The sequence below is a fragment of the Ceratotherium simum genome, chromosome 38 (genome assembly GCF_057802395.1).
Source record: "Ceratotherium simum simum isolate JZ-2026a chromosome 38, ASM5780239v1, whole genome shotgun sequence".
NCBI classification, from domain to species: Eukaryota; Metazoa; Chordata; class Mammalia; order Perissodactyla; family Rhinocerotidae; genus Ceratotherium; species Ceratotherium simum.
In genome coordinates this window covers 18,837,998-18,858,957 of record NC_141937.1, presented here as the reverse complement: position 1 = coordinate 18,858,957, position 20,960 = coordinate 18,837,998, and positions in this window count along the sequence as shown.

The window sequence follows — 20,960 nt, the reverse complement described above, 5'->3', positions numbered from 1 at the left end:
CTACATAAAAATATTTTTTCCTAGTAGTCAGTTGATTCTCTATGCACACTTGGGCTGAAAATTTCATCTAATGCTTGACACAATAGTGTATGAAAGAATAAGAGTGTTCAAGAATTGATATTCTCTTGATATTACTGTTCTCTATATAAAAAGAGTATATGATGGTGGCTTCTGTTTTTAGTAAGAGTCATCAAAACGTTGGAGGCTGCATTGTTTAATCTGGGCAAGTGATCAATCCTACTTGTGCTCACTCTGCTGTTTAGAAGACTAATTATTGCAGCAATTTTAGATGATTTTAATGTTCTAAGAGAGCTTAATGAAGACCATTAAACATTTATTAGAAACATATTTGCCTCTATGAACCTCTAAAGCAAGAACATAACTGCATTTAAACCATTTATTTCTTAGTGATGATATTAATATTAATTTGCTGGTGCTTATAAAGCTGTTTAATTTTCTTGATTCATATAATCATTTCATATGTTACTCCAAATAAATAAAGAGGATGGAATTAATGATGTATGTGTACGAGTGATAACAAACAACTCTTATCCTATATTTTTAAAATAGACCAAGGCTAAGAGACATTTGAGACAATTACTCAAAAAAGTAAAGCTATTCAAAAAAAGTAACATAAAGAAAAGAAAATTTATCTGTTAAAGCACAGTCACTGGCATGGTAGCATGTGGAGCAACGTGGACCACTTCCCAGCAGAATTTAAAAAAAAGAAAAAAAATAGATATATACACGAACACACACACACACGACAAAACAAAACACAAACATTTAAAGTCTCTGGAAATGGTGCCAAGGGCATGTAGACCATAAAAAAATATCTACCCAAGAAAATCTACTAAAATTCAGTCATAACAGTGAGAGGCTATAGTATTTGAACCAAGACTGCTCCCTCCCTCCTCTTTCCCAGCTCAACCAGATGGAAACGCCATTAGTACGTTAGGACAGATTAGTACAGATTAATTGTACAGATTAGCACAACCAGGAACTCAGGCCTTCCTCTATTCACACCTCCCAGTTAGAGGCCTACCTTCCCTAGATGCTCAGGATGTCAGCACATCTTGTCCTGCTCTATAAGTAGTTGAGTCTAAGTTCTAGGTAAGAGGTAAGGGCCCCGTTTTCTTGCCTAGCACCCATTGATGGGAGGAGATACTATCTTGAGTCTGGTGCTTCTGAGAATGCTGGGGCCCCAGTCATCCTTATGCATGCCCATAAGACAGCAGTTCTATGTTGGAGAGGCAAGCTGAGAAGACCTAATGATGCTACTGCCTGTCCACTATCTAGCACTCAGTTCCTAGAGCAGGGATATCACTCAGAGAGAAATGTGCTATTGTCCCTACCCCCAACTCCAGAGATATTGCTCAAAGTCTTCGCTGGAGGAGTAGGAGAGGAAAGAGAAGAAAATCATAAAACAGAATATCATAAAATCTTAGTGTCTTCCAAAAGCAACTAACTAGATTTGCAATAGGATGTGGAGAAATTGAAGCCTAAGGGTGCTTTCAAAACAATGGAGGAGGCAGTGAAAGGAAATTAGGAAGAGATTCATAGATTTATTAAAAATATAGGCTCAACTGTTTGTTGGCTCATTTGCCAGAGAGAACCTGGGAAAGAGATAGCTATTTTCTGGGGTCAGAGCAAATCTCAAATACGGACCTCCGTAACCATTTCTTCAAAGGAAACTGAATTTGATTGGATTAGTCTGTAGAGCAATCTATGACCCGGAGCATTGTTGAAAATGGTAAAGCAATCAGCCAGCAATTAGTGGATCTCAGCAATGGGGGATCTCAATTAGTGGATCTCAACAGCAATTAACGGATGTCAACATTGTTCAAATAAAGAGATAGTAAAAAATAACCTACAAAAACAATTGTTATCCCAAGGTGACTCTGGGTGCCCCTGAGGTGCAACACCAAAGGCTTAATACTGAGGGAGTGAAATAGACTTCGCTAAAATAATCCAGCTGGTTCCTAAACCAGTAAACAAGCAAATAAAAATAACAAGCCTGGAGTCTGGGGGAAGTGGGGACAGTACCCAGAGTTGCTATATTTTCTAAAATATCCAGTTTCCAACAATATTTCTGAGACATCCAAAAAAATAAGAAATTATAACTTGTACACCAGGAAAAAAATAATCAGCATGCAACAGAAACTGTCTGTGAGAGTGACCAAATGTAGCAAGTAACAGAAAGCCTTCAAAGTAGACATAAATGAATTCAAGGAAATAAGGGAAAACATGATTAAAGAAGAAAAGAATGATGACAATAAAGAGATAGAAATTATCTATTAAAAAGAACCAAATAGAAATTCTATAATTGAAAAGTATAATAATTGAAATGAAAAATCAATGAGAGAGGCTCAATGATAGATTTGAACTGGCAAAAGAGAGAATTGGTAGACTTGAAAATAGATTATTAGAGATCATGCAAGCAGAAGAAGAGATAGAAAAAAAATAAAAAATAAAGCTTCAGAGAAATGTGAACACCACTGAACGCGCCAACATATGCATAATGGGAATACAAGACATAGACGAGTGAGAGAAATGAACAGAAAAAAATATTCAAAGAAATGATGGCTGAAAACTTCCAAAATTTATTGTAAAACAATAATCTACAGATACAGGAAGCTCAATGAACTGCAAGAAAGATAAATGCAAAAAGATCTGCAAACAGACATATCATGATAAAAATACTAAGAACCAAAGACAAGAGGAAGATCTTGAAGGCAGTAAGAGAAAAATGACTCGTCACTTACAAGGGAGCCCCAATAAAATTAGCAGATTCCTCATCAGAAAAAATGAAGGCTATTTTTCGTATGATCCAGCTATTCCACTGCTAGGTATTTATCCAAAGAACTTGAAAACACCAATGCGTAAAGATACATGCACCCCTGTGTTCATTGCAGCGTTATTCACAATAGCCAAGACTTGGAAGCAACCTAAGTGCCCATCAAGGGACAAATGGATAGAGAAGATGTGGTATATATCCACAATGGAATACTACTCAGCCATAAGAAACGATGAAATCCAGCCATTTCTGACAACATGGATGGACATTGAGGGTATTATGCAAAGTGAAATAGGTCAGAGGGAGAAGGTCAAATACCGTATGATTTCCTTCATTAAGTTGTAGATAATAACAACAATAAACAACACATAGAGACAGAGATTGGATTGGCGGTTACCAGAGGGGAAGGGGGGAGGGAGGAGGGTGAAAGGGATAATTCGGCACAGGTGTGTGGTGATGGGTTGTTATTAGTATTTGGGTGGTGAACATGATGTAATCTATGCAGAAATAGAAGTATAATGATGTACACCTGAAATTTATACAATGTTATAAACTAATGTTACTGCAATAAACAAAAAATTAAAAATAAATAAATACATAAAATAATAAAAGACTAAAAAAAAAAGAAAAAATGAAGGCTGGAAAGCAGTGGTTGACATATTCAAAGTGCACAAAGAACAACAAAATCAAGATTTGTTACTAACTGACCCACCTTAAAAGAAATACTAAAGAAAATTCTTCAGGCTGAAATAAGTGACCTCAGGTGGTATTTCGGATCCACATGGAAAAATAAATAGTACCAGGAAGGCTAATTATGTAATTAAAAAAGACGGCATAAGTGCATATTTTTCTCCTTTCTTCTCTTAATTGACTTAAAAAGCAATTGAATAAAACAATATGTATGTAATGTTTTCTAGAGTCTGTATCATGTAGAAATGTAATACATTTGCCAGTAACAGCACAAAGACGGTGGTTGGGAGCAAGTATTGAGCTAAAGAAATGACTCCAAATAGTAACTTGAATCAACAGAACAAATGAAGAGAAACAGAAGTGATAAATAAGAAGGTTACACATATAAAAAGTTACACATATAAAAAAGAACAATGATATTCTTCCTTGAAATCTTTTGCTGATTATACATATTCATTGAATATGTAATAAAACTGCTTAATTCTTGGTTTCATGTGCAATATAGATATTGCTTTGATAACAATGGATGTTAAATGAACTGATAAACATTATCTATTTTCTTAAATATCAAACAATTCATTAAAAATGTCATTTTATATGTTGACTAAACAGATTTCTATTGTTATATTAAAATAATCACTATAAGTTTAAAAAAAATTTAAGATGCATTTGTGACAATGCACAAACTGAAAGAAGCCCTTACAACAAATAATTTTGACTTATAAAATATATAACACACAAATTAAGACGTGTGTAATTAGTTCATCTCTGTAAATCTTATGGATCTTAGCAGATTAACTCTGGTTTGAAACCTATGCAGTACTTTTTAGATATATGCCATAGTTGGTATTTATTGCTGTTAACATTAAATGAATAATAGTAAGAATTCATCTTTCTTATATGCAAAGCTGACACACTGATTAAGACAAGAGTGAGGAAGTTGGGTATTATCATGAAGTCATCTAGTTCATTGTTCTGCTCCTAAGCAGAGTTACTAAACCACTTCAGAAATATGGAAACCTGTAATATTTTAAACCACAGCTAGGTAAGGAAAGTCCTGGGAAACACTTTCAAACATGTAACCATTATTAACATTGGAAATAATTTTCATATGACCTGAATAAGTCTGTCATTGATGTATTTTTAGCTCATGTGGAAAAGTTTTCTTGATATTGTAATGTATCTACTCATTACTTTTCAAAGCAATTTCCCCAAGAAAATTTTTTTAAAATGTTTAAGAATGAAAGTTTAGAATCTCAAGGTGTTGATTTAACTGTAGATATTATGGTTACTGAAATATTTTTGTAGCCTGTCTCTCTGAAGTTCAAAGCAGAAAAAAAATAGAAAGTGGAACAGAATCATGAGAAAGACTACGCATCTTTCAATGTCTTCCTAAGACAAAAGACTTGTAATAGAAGTTGAACTAGATCTCAGATATGGAGTTTCTTATACATTTTGTAGGTGCTTGATATATATTTGATGAGGAGGAATATTTCTCACTTTCACATTGTGAAAGCAGGGAATTAAGGGTAACTGTGATTGAGCTAAAATTCATGCCTACCAAGATTTTCATAGGGAGAATGTTCTGCGCCAGCTTTGTGTTGAAATGCCAGTATTTGCCTCTGGTTCACCCAGAAAATTTCATCGTTCCTGACTTTCTTCTGCCTTCACCTAAAAGCCATCTTTAAGAGATGTGACTCATGAGAGTATAAGGAAGCCTGTGTCACAAGTGGGAATCAATATGAAGACATGTCTAAGGGAGGAGGAGTTCAGATCTCTTCTCTCTGTATTCCTTTTAAACTTGTTTTTCCTGTTTTTTCTTTCATTCTAACTTTGATATATCCTTCTATCACCTGCTTTCTTTTCCTAAACGCTTAATTGAATAAATTGTTTTAATCTAAAGTGAGTGATTTTCCAAAAAAAAAAAAGAGAGAGAAGCTTTATTATCTTGTGATAGAATCAGAGAGAGGCATTGTGAACTAAAAAAAAAATAATCAAAAATTTAAGCTACACTTTGTGTTATGAATACTATTAGTACCAAATGTCATGAGAGTAACAAATCAAAGCTGTTGCTTTAAAGAAAAAAATAGGAAAAAAGGCCCTTTTAAGTGATATCTGGCATCATTCTCAACTCATAATCAATTTGAGGAGGAGTTCACGTGAGTCTTCATGAAGATTCTTCGATTATATAATAAAACTAGTAATACAGAGATATAAATAGTCGTGCAGACATTATAGGCCCATTTGTGTCCTCATGGACAGACAGACTCTTTGATGGGGTTGTAATGATTAAGGAAAAGCTTTAGGGAGATTTTTGTGCTTGCAGGTTTAGAGGAACCAACTGGAAAGTATAAAAAAGAGATTAGAAAGTATAGTAATAGAAATCATGTAAATAACATCTACTGCGTCTGGCATATCGGAAAAAGCGAAAATGAAGTGGGGAGACAAGTAAAAAAAGATGGAGATGGTATGAATTTGTACCTGCACGCTTAGGTGAGCAAAAGGTATTCCATTAGTTAGTTTTATTTACTAGTGAAAACCGATCGTTAGTGATGTTGAGCAACATTAGCAAGTAGGAGAGCTAGGCATCAAGCTTCCGGGTCTCTGACTCAAAAACGTGTGCTCTTGACTCTGCCCTGAACTCCTTCTCTGTCAGTCCATTACATACAAATAGTTTAAAAAACCAGCTTATGAAATGTTATGAATAAGAAGAGCAATAGATTCATAGGTGAGAAACAGATTTTTAAAAGAATAAGGCACTTTTTGTTAATTTATAAACAAGGAAATCATAAAGAAATAGTTGATTGGCTATAAAATCTAAATTTACAAAATATGTGTAAAGGAGGGAACTATATCTATCAGAGGAAATTGAGTAATACAAAAACCAGCTCAACTGAGTTGCCTACACCCATATGTTTTTCCTGGTGATTCTTTCAGGCTTTCAAGAAACAAATCATTTTTTTGTTATATACATTTTCTTTTCTGAGCATAGGAAAAGAGAGGTTTTCCTAATTTATGTATTTTAAACAACTTGTTCAAACATAATTTACCTACAATAAACTGTACTCATCTCAAGTGTACAGTTCAGCAAATACTAACAAATAACTGAACCCAATGTAATCTCCACCGTTAACATTTATAGTATTTTCCTTACCCAAAATGTTCCCTCATGCCTCTTTACACTTAATTCTTCTATGCCATACTTGATCCAAAAAATGACATGAGCCTTTTGTCACTACTGATTAGTTTTCCCCTTTTCTCAATTTCATATAGGTGGAATTACACAGTATGTACAATTTCGTGTCTGATGTCTTTCATTCAATCTGGAGTTTGTGATAGCCATCTAGATTGTGGGTGTGAATAATTTATTTCTTCAATGCTGGGGGATATTCTATTTATTAGATATATCATAATTTGTTTGCCATTTATTTATTGATGAATATTTGGGAAGTTTCTAGTTTGGGTCTATTCTGAATAAAGTTGCTATGAACATTTGTATACAAATCTTTTTGTAAACAAATTTTAAAAAATTTCTTGGGTAAATTCTTACAAGTAGAATTCCTGAATGGTATAGTATATGCGTGTTTAATCTTATAAGAAAAGGCCAAGATGTTTTCCAAATGGTCAAGCCATTTTACACTTTTGTCAGCAACTTTTGAGAGTTTCAGTTGCTCCACAGTCTTGCTAAGTATTTTTAATTGTATTTAGTCTAGTAGGTGTCTGATACACCTCATTTTGTTTTTACTTTATATGTCCCCATTTTATATGCATATTGGCCATTCATTTATCTCATTTTGTAAGCTGTCTGTTCACTATTTTGTCTATTTTTAAAACAAATGGTTTATTTGCTCTCTTCCTATTGAGTTCTAAATGCTCTTTATATATATTTCAATATAAGACATTTGTTAAATATATATTTTTTATATTTAATCCCAATCTCTAACTTGCCATTTTATTTACTTAATAGTGTTTTTCCAAGAACAGAAGTGTTTAATTTTAACGAAATCCAATTTATCAATTTGTTCTTTCAGTTTTGTGCTTTTGATGTCCTGTTTAAGATACCTCAAGGTCATGAAGATTTACCTCTGTGTTTCATCTAGAAGTTTTAGCTTTTATATTCATTTTGAGTTAATTCGGGGCTACATTATCTTTTAATGGTCAAGGTTCGTTCTTTCACCATATGGAAATCCATTTCTTCTACCACCATTTGTTGAAAAGGTTGTGCCTTCTCCAGTGACTTATTTCAGCATCTGCTTTTAAAAATCAATTGACCATTATTTGTAGGCATATTTCTGAATTCTTGATTCTGTTCCACTGATCTATTTATCTATCTTCATGTCAGTGTCACCGTATTTACTGTAACTTCGTAATAAATCTTGAAATCACTTGTTGAAATTTCTCTAACTTTGTACATCTTTTTCAAAACTGTGTTATTTTAAAGTCCTTGTCTGCTAATCCCATTGTCTCTCACATTTCTGAGATTTATTTTCTCCTGTTTATTGGTCACATTTTCCTGCTTCTTTACATGTCTATTTATTTTTTGGTTAAATACTGAACCAAAAGATACTGATTTTTACATTGTTTAGTATCTGGATTCTGTTCTCTAACTTAATGGATGTTGAAGTTTATTTAGGCAGGCAGTTAAGTTACTTAAGAATCAGCCTGGTCCCTTCGAGGCTTGTTTCTTTTAAGTTTTGTTATAGTTGACCTAGAGTAGCCATTACTACGGGTCTAGTTTAGCCCTGTGAAGTTTTTCCTTCTGGGTCTTTACTGGGAGCTCTGGGTGTTGAACAAGATCTCTTCACTTTGGCTGGTGGTATCTCCAATATCTCTCAGTCATCTATTGTCTCTAGGAACTGCTCAGCTTACAGATCTCTAGTAGTTGTGTCTTGCCCAGCTAGGTGTAGCCTTACTGTGCATGTGGAGCTCAGGTATTTGCCAAAAGATTCAAGGAGACGCTATGAAGATTTCTAGAACTTTCTGTCTGTATAGGTTTACACTCTGGCCCACAAATTCCAGCTGTCACAGCATTTTTAAACTCTGATCTTTGTCTCCTCAATGCAGTAAAACCACTGTGCTTTGTTTGCATTTCTCCTTCATGCCTTAAGGTCCAGAAACTTCCTCCAGGCAGAATGTCAGGCTTTTTCCTTCTCTCAGTCATTACAATCCTTCTACGTCACAATCTCTTCATTTTCAGAGATGTGGATACTGATAATGCTTATTGTATAGAGATGCTTTAATCATTAATTATCTTTTTTAAATTGGTTAATAAATATTAGTTATTATTTCTCTCTTCAATAATAATTATTTTCATTGTTATTATTATTATTATTATTATTACTTTTGGTGAGGAAGATTAGCCCTGAGCTAACATCTGTTGCCAATCCTCCTCTTCTTGCTGAGGAAGATTGGCCCAGGGCTAATATCCGTGCCCATCTCCCTCTACTTTATATGTGGGACACCTGCCACAGCATGGCTCGATAAGCGGTGCATAGGTCCGCACCCAGGATCTGAACCTGTGAACCCCAGGCCACCGAAGTGGAGTGCACTAACTTAACCACTACGCCACTGGGCCAGCCCTTTCATGATTATTTTTATTATTCTGAGTCCCCCAAACAGTTTTGGCTTGTTAAATAATTTAGAGATATCCCACAGATTTGAATCATAATCTAGCATTCAACAAAATGATTTAGAAGGAGAATTTTCAAAGAATTCCCCATGAAAGCCCAGTTCCACCAAGGATGCTCAGATAGCGATGAGGGGCGGGAAGGGTGAGCAGCAGCTCCATTAGACGTGCTCCTCCTCTCCTCACTTCAACCAGAGCAGGTCCACATCTACTGTTGTATCTATTCGTGTGAACAAAGAATTCTACCACTAAAATGCAGAACTATTCATTTAGAATACATACTGCCACAGAAAATGTACGTGACATATTGTTAAGTTTTAAAGATCAGATCACAACATATTACGGAACATGTTTTTAACACGGAAAATAGATGTCATGACTGGTTATTGAATCTGGAGTCATTATTGTTTTCCCCTTTTTGGGCACTGTGTAATCTATGATGAGTATATTATTATATGAATAAGATAGCAAAATTGTTATAGAGTAATAAACATTCTACAGAAAATATCAGGAAACTAATTTCATGTTTCTTTTGCAATAATACAGAAAAATTACTCAATATCACCATCAGAGATTTGTAAATGTTTGTAATCTGTTTTTATGTTGACTAGATGGACAAAAACAAATAAGACAACTTAACATTTCCTGAGTAAAAACAGCAATACGTATTGAAATTAATATATATTTTACGTTATAAATACTATGTTCTAATTCTATGTATTTTATTTGGTATCATTCTGAGACAAACTTCTTAATTTCCGAACCTCAGATTACTCAGCTGTGAAATGTGGTTAAAATAACTGATTTACGGAGGTAAGAGGATTGAACATGATGCAGACAAAAAGGCCTAGTTCATAATAGGCACAAAAGAGAGACTGGCTTTTACTTTACACATCATCTTACATATCATCTTCCTTAAAAAATAGAAACTTTAAAAATACTCAAATCCCAACATTTAATTGTCTTTAGAAGTAAGGAAAATGACTTCTTCATAAAATATTTGGCTTTGAATTTATTGTTAAACTTTGTACATGAACTCAATATGTCATGAATTTACAGTTCAGAAAAAGAAAATTTCTGTCAATTTACAAAATGTTGGTATAGTGGATCTCAGGGGTCCCTACTGTTGATTTTCATGAATTTTCCTTTTCTGCCTGACTTCTCTTTTCATGGAAAGCTGACTGTGTTACTGAAAGATTGCTGTTTGCATTTGGTATAGATTTGTTCCTGTTAATATTTTATTAGTTGCTATTTTTAGTTTTAATAAAAGACTACTTCTAACTCTTTTCTCTCCAGGCTTTTGTAAGTTGATTGTACTGCAAATTGAAGTGCTTGGGAAATCTATTGGTTGTGCACATTTTAGAAACCCTTTATAAAATAAAATGTTGGGGCTCAAGCTTCCAAGTGGCCACAGCCTGGAGCAAAGAATATTGGCAGGATCTTACTTGCTTGTTTGGCTCGTTTATGTTCTCTCTCTCTCTCTTTTTCTCTCTCTCTCTCTTCCCCTTGTTGGCCAACGCAGCCGAGTGGTGACATTTACTCTTTTACCTTGGTTAAACAGAAAATAAATCTTACCTTAACAATAGCTTCTTCTATGATTTTGAAATGTAGATTAAGTAGAATTTGCATTTGCACAGTAGTTCCCAACACCTTTCACTAAGATAAAATTCATTTTAAGAACTCTAGGTGTCGGCCCCAGTGGCGTTAGCCTTTAAGGTCGGGAGCTCTGCTTTGGCGTCCTGGGGTTCACGGGTTCGGATCCTGGGCACAGAGCGATCACTGCTTATCAGGCTATGCTGTGGCGGCATCCCATATAAAGTAGAGGAATATGGGCACGTGTGTTAGCCCAGGGCCAATCTTCCTCAGTAAAAAGTGGAGGATTGGGAACAGATGTTAGCTCAGGGCTAATCTTCCTCACAAAAGAAAAAAAAAGTCAGTGATAAATGGCATTTGAGATGGCTCAGATTCTAAACTGTGAAATAGTCTAGCATATATGTGTTCCACTAACAGTAATATCCTACAAGTTACCTGTCATATTAGGTGCCAGCCACTCTGTTCACATTTTCTCATGTAGTTGTATTTTACCCCTACAACACCTTTGTGAAGTAAGAGTCATTTGAGCCCCCATTTCATAGATCATAAAACTGAGACTCAAGACACATAACCATAGTGACACAGCTGGTAGCCAACAAAGCTACATTTAATTCAATGCTTTATTAGAAATGCAAAGCAAATTGAAATATTGATCTAACTCTACAAAATGTAAGATATTTTAAAGTTAAAATTATCACATTAATGAAACAATCTTTGACCTCAAATTTGGGAAGTGACATGTTCCTTATTTTCCTTCATTGTTCAACTTCTGATGATAGAAATGTGTGTCACTAATGATTTTCATACAACTGTTCCCAAAAGAGATACCCTTTTGGGAATTAACTTCAATGATAGGAGGAAAGAGACTGACTATTCTAAACAGGACAAAGGAGGTATTTTATTTATTTTTTTAATTCTTATTTATTTATTTATTTTTCCCCAAAGCCCCAGTAGATAGTTGTATGTCATAGCTGCACATCCTTCTAGTTGCTGTATGTGGGGCGCGGCCTCAGCATGGCCGGAGAAGCGGTGCGTCGGTGCGCGCCCGGGATCCCGGGATCCGAACCCGAGCCGCCAGCAGCGGAGCGCGAGCACTTAACCGCTTAGCCACGGGGCCGGCCCAAAGAGGAAGTATTTTAAAATAGAAACTCTTAATTTGTTTTTTTTTTAAAGAGAAGTAAAGTGGTTTGCTCCTCCCCCTGCTTATCCCCTTTCGGCCTCTCTTACCACCAAGGATGCTAATGCATCTGGCACTCATCTGCATCCCCGACTCACAAAGTTACCTGGAGTGGCTGAGTTCAGTAACCATCAAAAAAAAGTTGTGTTGAGTTTATATGATTTTGTTTTTCTCAAAAATATCCCAGGCCTCATATTTAGGCAGGGTAATGAGAGTACTAAAAAGTTAACTACAGGAAATAAGAGGCAGTTATGTTTGTCAGAGAGAACATTTCAAGATAGTCTCTTTTAGCCCTACAATTGGCATTTCTATCCTTCAAACTAGAATATGATTAGTTGCTACCAAATTTAGTGGGTGTTACAAGTATTGCCAAAATTACATTTAAAAAAATTCTTTGATCTCTTAAAAGCAATGATCTATATAAAAATAAAGAGATTTGGGTATTATATAAGCAAAATTCATCATTGCAAAAAAAAGACAATTAGCTTATTTCAATATTTTGGGTTGCAGTGAAGTGAACTTGTTTTGGATAAAAGAGAACATGCCACCTATAATATTTGCAGTTTTAATAGCTTATATACATTGTTTAATTATTAATAATATGATTGACTCCTGAGGACACAACTTGTTGCTCTTGAACTAGGTAGGCAAACAAAAATTCTTTTAATACATTTAAGTCTGTCAATAATATATTTATGCCCCAAGTGTTGGTTGACTACACAACAATAAACCTTATTTCAAAGTTCATTGTATTGATTCATTTTATTTGGACTATGGTTTCTACAGTATGAAAAAGTAAGAGTAGAGATTATGATTATCTGTCTAATTTTACCAAGGCATATAGGCAAATAAGGTAACTTATTCAATCTAAGATAAAACAGATATTGGCATGAATTACAAAGTTTGATTTTACTATGATCAAATTCATTCAGAAATTGCTAAACCCTCTTTCTTTTTATAACTATCGTTATAAGTTTACCTCTCTACATTATTTCCTAGAGCATGGGTACTGTCATTTCAGGAGGAGGGAGATACTGCTGATTATGTCAAATAGTGTGCAAATTTGACAAGTGTCTTCAAATCAAGTTATTTGCTTGAAGCAATATTGCTGTGGAGCAATGGGGAGAGACTAGATCCTGTTTTCATAAAAGTGGATTGAATTGATTACTCACTAACATTTTTTAAAGTTTCATATAATCTGTGAAAATATCTTTCACCCCTGACTTTACATATGCCTGTGAATTTGCATATGCCATAAAGTTTACTGGCCATTTTTAATTCTGAGAGGTAGTTTCAGTAAGTCAATGAAGTCAAGAAAGACGTATAACTGAGGAAGCACATTTTAAGATAATGATCTAAGCCTTAAAAGGCTATATAGAAAGCAGCAAGGTGTAAAATGGTGGTTACGAGGAAAGCATCAACAATTAAACTCATCTGGAGATTAAAAACTTTAGCACAACAGATTGATTTCTTATTAGTCACATCTATTCTTTCTCTCACCTTCTTTGCCATTGATAGACTTTCAACAGAATTTTAAAACAAGAGCTTGCTTTTAAGAAGCCACTTGCTAAAGAATTAATCTACACCCTAAGGTCAGCCATTTGTCAGCAACAAAGTTTATAAATATCAAGCATGCATTTTCTTTTTCACACCATTTTTTTAGTACCAAAAAAAAAAAAAATTGAGTAAACTAAAGTAGGCTACATAAGTAATCTAAATTTTCTGGATTCCAAGATTAAATTTGTTCTTATCGTCTAAAAGTTGATTACATGTTGGAACTCAACAAATATCTTGCTTTCATGTTTTCATTACATATTGACAAATCCTATAATAATCTTAGTTTTAGTACTTTTGCTTTTTAACTGTGGAGGTAAACTAAAAATACAGTGACTAGTTATGTTTTTTTCCGAATCATTAAATCAGAAGTTCATTTTCTTGAAACAAAAGACCTCCAACATGAATTAAACATATTTGGAAGAGAATGATATGAATTGTGGCCATTTTCTTCCACTGCTAGTTTTAAAAAGTTTTGCTTGCAGGAATTACCTGATAGGAATAATAATGAGAAGACTTTACTTTCCCTTTAACTTTATGAAATTTCTGTACTTTTACCTTGCTCTGAATTCCGGGATTGTTCCTCAATGCCTTGTTTCACACACATCTTCATCTGTAGCCTCAGAACCTGAGAATTTCTATCATGTTCGATAATGCATTACATCTTATTTTTGACTGGAAAATGTGTAGACTGTACTACAATACCAAACTTCACTTATTGGCAACATCTTAGAATCACAGACTCATATATCATGATAGAATTTGAGCAGAAATGAATTACTCTGAAAAGTAGTTGATGTACATCTACAGGTAGTAGATGATAACCAGACCTCTGATTTGTTGATTGAATTTTGATATAAAAGGGGATGGTTGTATACATTATGGTACATGACATAATGTATATAAAAATTCTTTGGAAGAAATGTTAACGTTTTATTTTTACCCAAGCAATCTGTTCTTTAATACTATTGGACTACTGTGATGGGACAATCTATTTAGCCAATAAGGAATCTAAGTTTCAATGTGATTAAATTAACTATAAATAAAATAAAAATTCTTCTCTGCATTAATTTTGATTGGAAAACCCATGTTGTATCATTTATACATCTTTATTAATAAGTCATGTACTGAGTATTCATAGAGTGAATATCACTCTATCATTTATTTGAGATTCATTAAAATTGGCTGTTTTAGTCTTGCTGTGGCTGTGATTTTAAACATATATATTTTTATACATAACTATATATATACTTAAAGAAGTCACAGTTTATTGAAAAGAGGAGGAAACAATGTAAATATAACACAAATAGAATTATAGAATGTAGAGCCCCACCTTCTTACTTTTGGGGTAACATTTCCAGAAAACTGAAGTCAAAGTAGATAAATATTTATAGTGATCAAATTATCCCAGTGTGTGTCACATGATAGCTATTCTAGCAACCTTTATTGGATGAATGCATTCTTGTTAATTAATTAAAAAATAAATCCAGCTTTTCTACAGGTCTTAACCTTTGTTTTTCTTCCCCAAATCAATCTTTCCTTCAAATATCTAAGATATAGTTAGTTTACTTTGGATTGTGTAACCGTTGGGAAATGACCTAAGTAGATATTTCCTGTGTAAAACAGTAAAGCTCTCATTTTAATTTGAATCTACCTTGAGCTAAAAATAACTTTCAAATCTGGAGAAATCTTAAATGACTTAGCATTTTATATATATATTTTTTACCCTAATAGGACTAAGAAAATGAGGAAGTGCCAAGGAGTGGGTATAAAAGAAGGAATTACTACACTTATTATTCCTAGAGATTTACTTGCTAGTTTTACAAATATTGAGTTTTCTGCATTTATTTTGGTAATCTTAAAATATATATAAGCATATCACAGACTGTGTGTATGATTCACTTAGGACCGTGTTCTGCCTCTTTATTGCAGTTCTAGAGTTTGCATTTGCCTTGGCCCCAAGTAAAGGACAAATTACCTCACGGCAAGCTGTATAAATAAGCTTTTACAATCATTTACAGAAGGAAGAGTAGTGGGGAAATTAAGTCATCAAATAGCACACAGTCTCTGAACTCTGCAGAACTCAACAGAACCTGGACTGTAGCAGTCAATATTATAATCATTTCCCTAGCGGATGTCCTGTTAGATTTAATTTTTAATAAAAGTAATTATGATTCTAAATATATAACATAAAACTTCACACTTTAAATTATTTTTATTGTATTTTATGTGCATGATTGAATTGATCGAATCTTTAAAATAATTCCGTGGTAGTTAAAATTATAGTCATGCACCACATAAGAACATTTTGGTCAATGACGGACTGCATATATGACGGTGGTCCCACAAGATTATAATGGAGCTGAAAAATTCCTATCACCTAGTGACATCTTAGCATCGTAATATCCTAACACAATACATTACTCACGTGTTTGTGGTGACGCTGGTTCAAACAAACCTACTGCACTGCCAGTAGTATAAAAGTATAGCACATACAATTATGTACAGTACATAATACTTGATAATGATAATAAACGACTATTACTGGTTTATGTATTTACTATACTATATTTTTTATTGTTATTTTAGAGTGTACTATTTCTACATATTAAAAAAAAAGTTTAATACATGTCTTGATTTCATCATTTTCTCTTGTGTTTGATTTAATCTTGTGTTGTTCTGTTCATCATGGGCCCTTAGCATGCAAAATCCACTGCTAATGTTGCCAGTAGGAGCCCACATTGAGGGACTGACATGGAAATGATTTTAAAATGATAAAGGACTACTAAGTTTGAAAATCAGTGATGGTTATTTCTCACCAGTCAGGCATTTGTATTCCACCAAAGCTGCTATCTTGAAGAACAAGAACAAAGTAACAGAAGCTTTTAAAGGATCTGCTTCACTGAGGACAATAAGACTAGCAAAAAATCAAAAAGATCCTGTATCAGACATGGAGAAACTTCTAATGATGGATTGAAGAGCAGACATAGAAGCGCATCCCTCTCAGCACTGTGATGATCCCAGCCAAAGCAAAAAGGTTGTTTGTGATGTTGTAAGAAAAGGCTGGACCCAACTAGGATGTTGAACTTAATGTTAGCTGTGGGTGCTTTCAACAATTCACGAATCGTTATTTGTTACATAACGTGAAAGTGAGTGGCGAGTCTGCTAGTGCTGATGTGAAGGCAGCTGAAGAGTTTTTAGAAACTCTAGGTAAGATGACCGTGGAGGAAAATTACTTGCCAGAAAAAATATTCAATATAAATGAAAACTCCCTATTCTGGTAATGAATTCCCGAAAGGACTTCCATCCACGAAATGGAGAAGTACTGTTTAAAGAATACATACCTTTCAAGATTTTTCTTATTGTTTATAATGTTCCTGGACATCCACCTTTTATTGGTGATCTTCATCCCAATGTCAAAGCAGTGTTTCTCCCTCCAAACACTACCTCTTTGATCCAACCAATAGACCAAGGATTTATAGTAGCTCTTTAAGCCTACTATCTGAGGAAGACCTTTGCCCAGGCGATTGCTTCAACAGAGGAAGATATTGAGAAGACACTGATGCAATTGCGGAAGGATTACAACATCTTTGACTGCATCAAGAACCTTGCTTGGGCTTGGGGTGATGTCACCAAGGAGCATATGAAAGGCATCTGGAAGAAAACACTCAAGAGATTCATCCATGACTTCAAAGGATTTGCCATAGATGAGGAGGCTACAAAAATCAACAAGACTGTGGTTGAGATGGCAAACAACTTTAACCTGGGTGTGGGTGAGGATGACATTGAGGAGCTCCTAGAGGTAGACCCTAAGGAATTGACTAATGAGGAGTTGTTGGAGCTGGAACAGGAACACAGAGCTGAAGAAGAGGCAAGAGAAAAGGAAACTGCAGGAAAAGAAACAGAAGTAGACCTCCAAGAAAATTCACAGTGAAGGGTTTAGCAGAAGCTTTTGTAGACCTCAACAAGCTCCTTAAAAAGTTTGAAAACATGGACTCCAACACCAAAAGGTTGTCATTAATAGAAAGGAATGTTTACGGTGTATTATCTGCTTGTAAGCAAATACATAATGAAAAAAAGAATCAAACCATGGGCATATTTCTGAAAAGAGTGACACCTCCTTGAGAAGAGCCTCGGGCAGGTCCTTCAGGAAGTGTTCCCGAAGAAGGCATTGTTATCACAGGAGATGACTGCTCCATGCGTGTTATTGCCCCTGAAGGCTTTCCAGTGGGACAAGATGTGCAGGTGGAAGACAGTGATACTGATGATCCTGACCCTATGTAGGCCTGGGCTAAGTTGTGTGTTTTTTCTTAGTTTTTAACAAAAAAGTTTAAAAAGTAAAAAAAATTTAAAAATAGAAAGAAGCTTATAGAATAGGGATATAAAGAAAGAAAATGTTTTGTAGAGCTGTACAATGTGTTCGTGTTTTAAGCTAAGTGTTATTATGAAAGAGTCAAAAAGTTAAAAAAACTACAATGTTTACAAAGTAAAAAAGTTACGGTAAGCTAAGATTAATTTATTATTGGAGAAAGGAAAATAGTTTTATTTAAATTTAGTGTAGCCTCAGTGTCCAGTGTTTATAAAGTCTACAGTAGTGTACAGTCATGTCCCAGCCTTCACATTCACTCACCAATCACTCATTGACTCACCCCGAGCAACTTCTGTCTTGCAAGCTCCATTCATGGTAAGTGCCCTCTACAGATGTACTGTTTTTTATCTTTCATATGGTATTTTTACTGTACCTTTTCTATGTTTAGATACACAAATACTTATCATTGTGTTACAATGGCCTACAGTATTCAGTACAGCAATGTGCTGTACACGTTTGTGGCCTAGGAGCAGTGGGCTATACCATAGCCTAGGTGTGTAGTAGGCTCTACCACCTAGGTTTGTGTAAGTACTGTACACTCTGTAATGTTTGCACAATGATGAAATCACCTAACGACGCATTCCTCAGAACATCTCCCTGTCATTAAGTGATACATGACCCATATTAGTTTTTTTAAAGGCAAAAAAAAAAAAAATAGCAACAATACAATTGTAACTCAAATAATGGTCCAGCATGCTCAAAATAAGAATGAGAAAAGTAAAAAAGTACCATTTTATACTTAAATTCATTGGTAATCATTTTTTTTAATCTATAATGTATGCCATAGTAAACTAATGTCGTTAATTTGAATTTTTTTGGCTTGGTGGGAAGTTTTAGTATTTTATTTGAAAATGTGGTTTAATAGAGTTTCAGAACTACAAGTAAAATAAGTTTTGTTTGTAGATATTTAAGTAATATAAAAGTTAATAACACTTGGAATTAAAGAGCATTTGGCTTTATACTTTTTTTAACCTGAAAGGGCCCATAGATTAATAAAGTTGAAAAAACACTGGGAAAGAGAGTCCTAGTCATATTTGCTTTTCAGTGTAGACCAATGCTTGCTATTTTTTTGTTACCTGTTGTCTCTCTCTTTTTTTTAATTAGCAGCAATAAAAGCCCCTAAATATTTTTAACATGTGTGTGTTCATTTTAGGGATAACAGAAATGCAGAGTAAACAATATTTTCTTTTCTCTGCAAGAGGTTTAAAGGAACCTTAAAGCAGGTAGGACAGGTGGAATCAGCAGAAAGGAAATGAGCAAGTCAAATTACTTAGTGTTATTGAAATTAAAAGCAGAGATACATGCCCCACTTGTGTTGGAAACATGTTCCTAAGAACAAAATCAGCAGAAATCCCTCATGCATTCCCTGCCCATGCCATCTGAGCTGCCATAATAAACTGCTTTGACTGGACCAGAGCAGTGATCTCTAGGACATGACATTGACAAGGTCTTCTGTAACTTCATTTGTAGGCGGCATGACCAGTCACCATAACTCATAGACATTTCTCCAGCATAAGGATCAAGACAACTCCTTGTCTGTACTAACTTTCATTCCGTCAGCCACCTCTTCACCTCCATTCCCACACACACATATCACAAAGTTTCAAAGAACCAAAATTACGTCCTACTCTAGAAAGGGAAGACTAGAGAAATTTTTCTGGGTCCTGTCCCTCAAATGCAACATCTGTTGCTAGATAAAAATTTTACTGCTTTAATTAGCACAGATAGATGACCTATTAATGCGGCTTTCTCTCAGGATTGTGCTGTATATGTAATATTAGACACTGTATCTAATACAATAAAGATCTGAAGGGGTGTGTGTCAAGGGGAAGAGCGAGACAGGGAAAGTAAAAAAGAAATCAAGAAATATTGAAATATTCTTGAGAGAAAGATTTAAAGAAATATAATCCTAGACTAAAAGAGAGTATCATGGCCTTGCTCATACTGCTGTCAACTCAAAATAAGCAAAATAGTTTGTATATATCTATACCATCTAAGACTTTTTACTTTGCACTGAGGGAATACATATAATACTGATGGCATCCATGATGGTAAGCCTCTGTCTTATTTATCTTTTGAACCTCTGTGTTTCACTTTGTGCCTGATATATGTGGGTTCTGTAATGATTTTTACAGTATGAATGACAAAGTTTCTGACCACAAGGAGCTTGTAATTTAGTTCAAGGAAAGGATAAGTACATATATGGAAAGGTTGAGAATAGCTAAGTGGCTAACGAAACATACAAAAAACATTTTCAAGAGATAGAGAATTTATGGCTGAGTGAGCTAAAAGCCCTTTGTAGAAAGTAGGTTTAAGGTATGGATAGAAGTTGGACACATAAATGTGAAGTGAGGAAATTCCATGTAGAAGGAAGATGAACAGAATCAGAAGAGGGCATATGAACTATTTTGTGTATTACTAAATTGACCAGTTGGACTAGGAAATAAAATCTGACAAGAGGAAATTTAGAATTATATTTGGACGGCCATGTTTGGATGGCCTTGAGCGTAAGGGGAAAGAAAGGATTTTCTGCAGGAGTAAAACATAGTTGGGTTCACTTTTTAAACAAAATATCTTGGGGAGATGTAAAGGAGATTGGATGGGAAGGGAGAAGGTATAGAAAAATAAGAAACTGTACATAAATTGAGAAACGTCATGAGAACATAAACCCACGCAAAGTCAATGAAAACGCCGAGGGCGAGATGAATGAAGATTTGATAGCGGCAAACCACACAATTTAGCACCTGGCCCTCAGTCGTGAGTGAAAAGAAGTTGCTGCAGATGTCTCTGTAGGTTTTAAGGATGAACAACTGAGAAAATTATGGGAGCATTAATTTTACAGAGGTGGGAAAGAGTCAAGTAAAAGGATAGATGAGGAATTTCTATTTGAATACGTCCAGCGTGAAATGTTTATTGTAAACCGTGTGGAGATGCCCAGCAGGAAATGTGAAATGAACATCTAGAGATCAGGCAAATGCTTAGGATTTGACCACAATATCAAGGTCTCAATTACTTAGACATAGTTCTTGAAGATGAGTAGTGCTTGATCTCCAAAGGGAAAGACCAGACCAACAGAATATTGTTTAGCCCAGTGTACTGAATACTCCTTGCTGCATTCTTTTTATTCACCATGAGGGGAGCCCCACTCCTATTC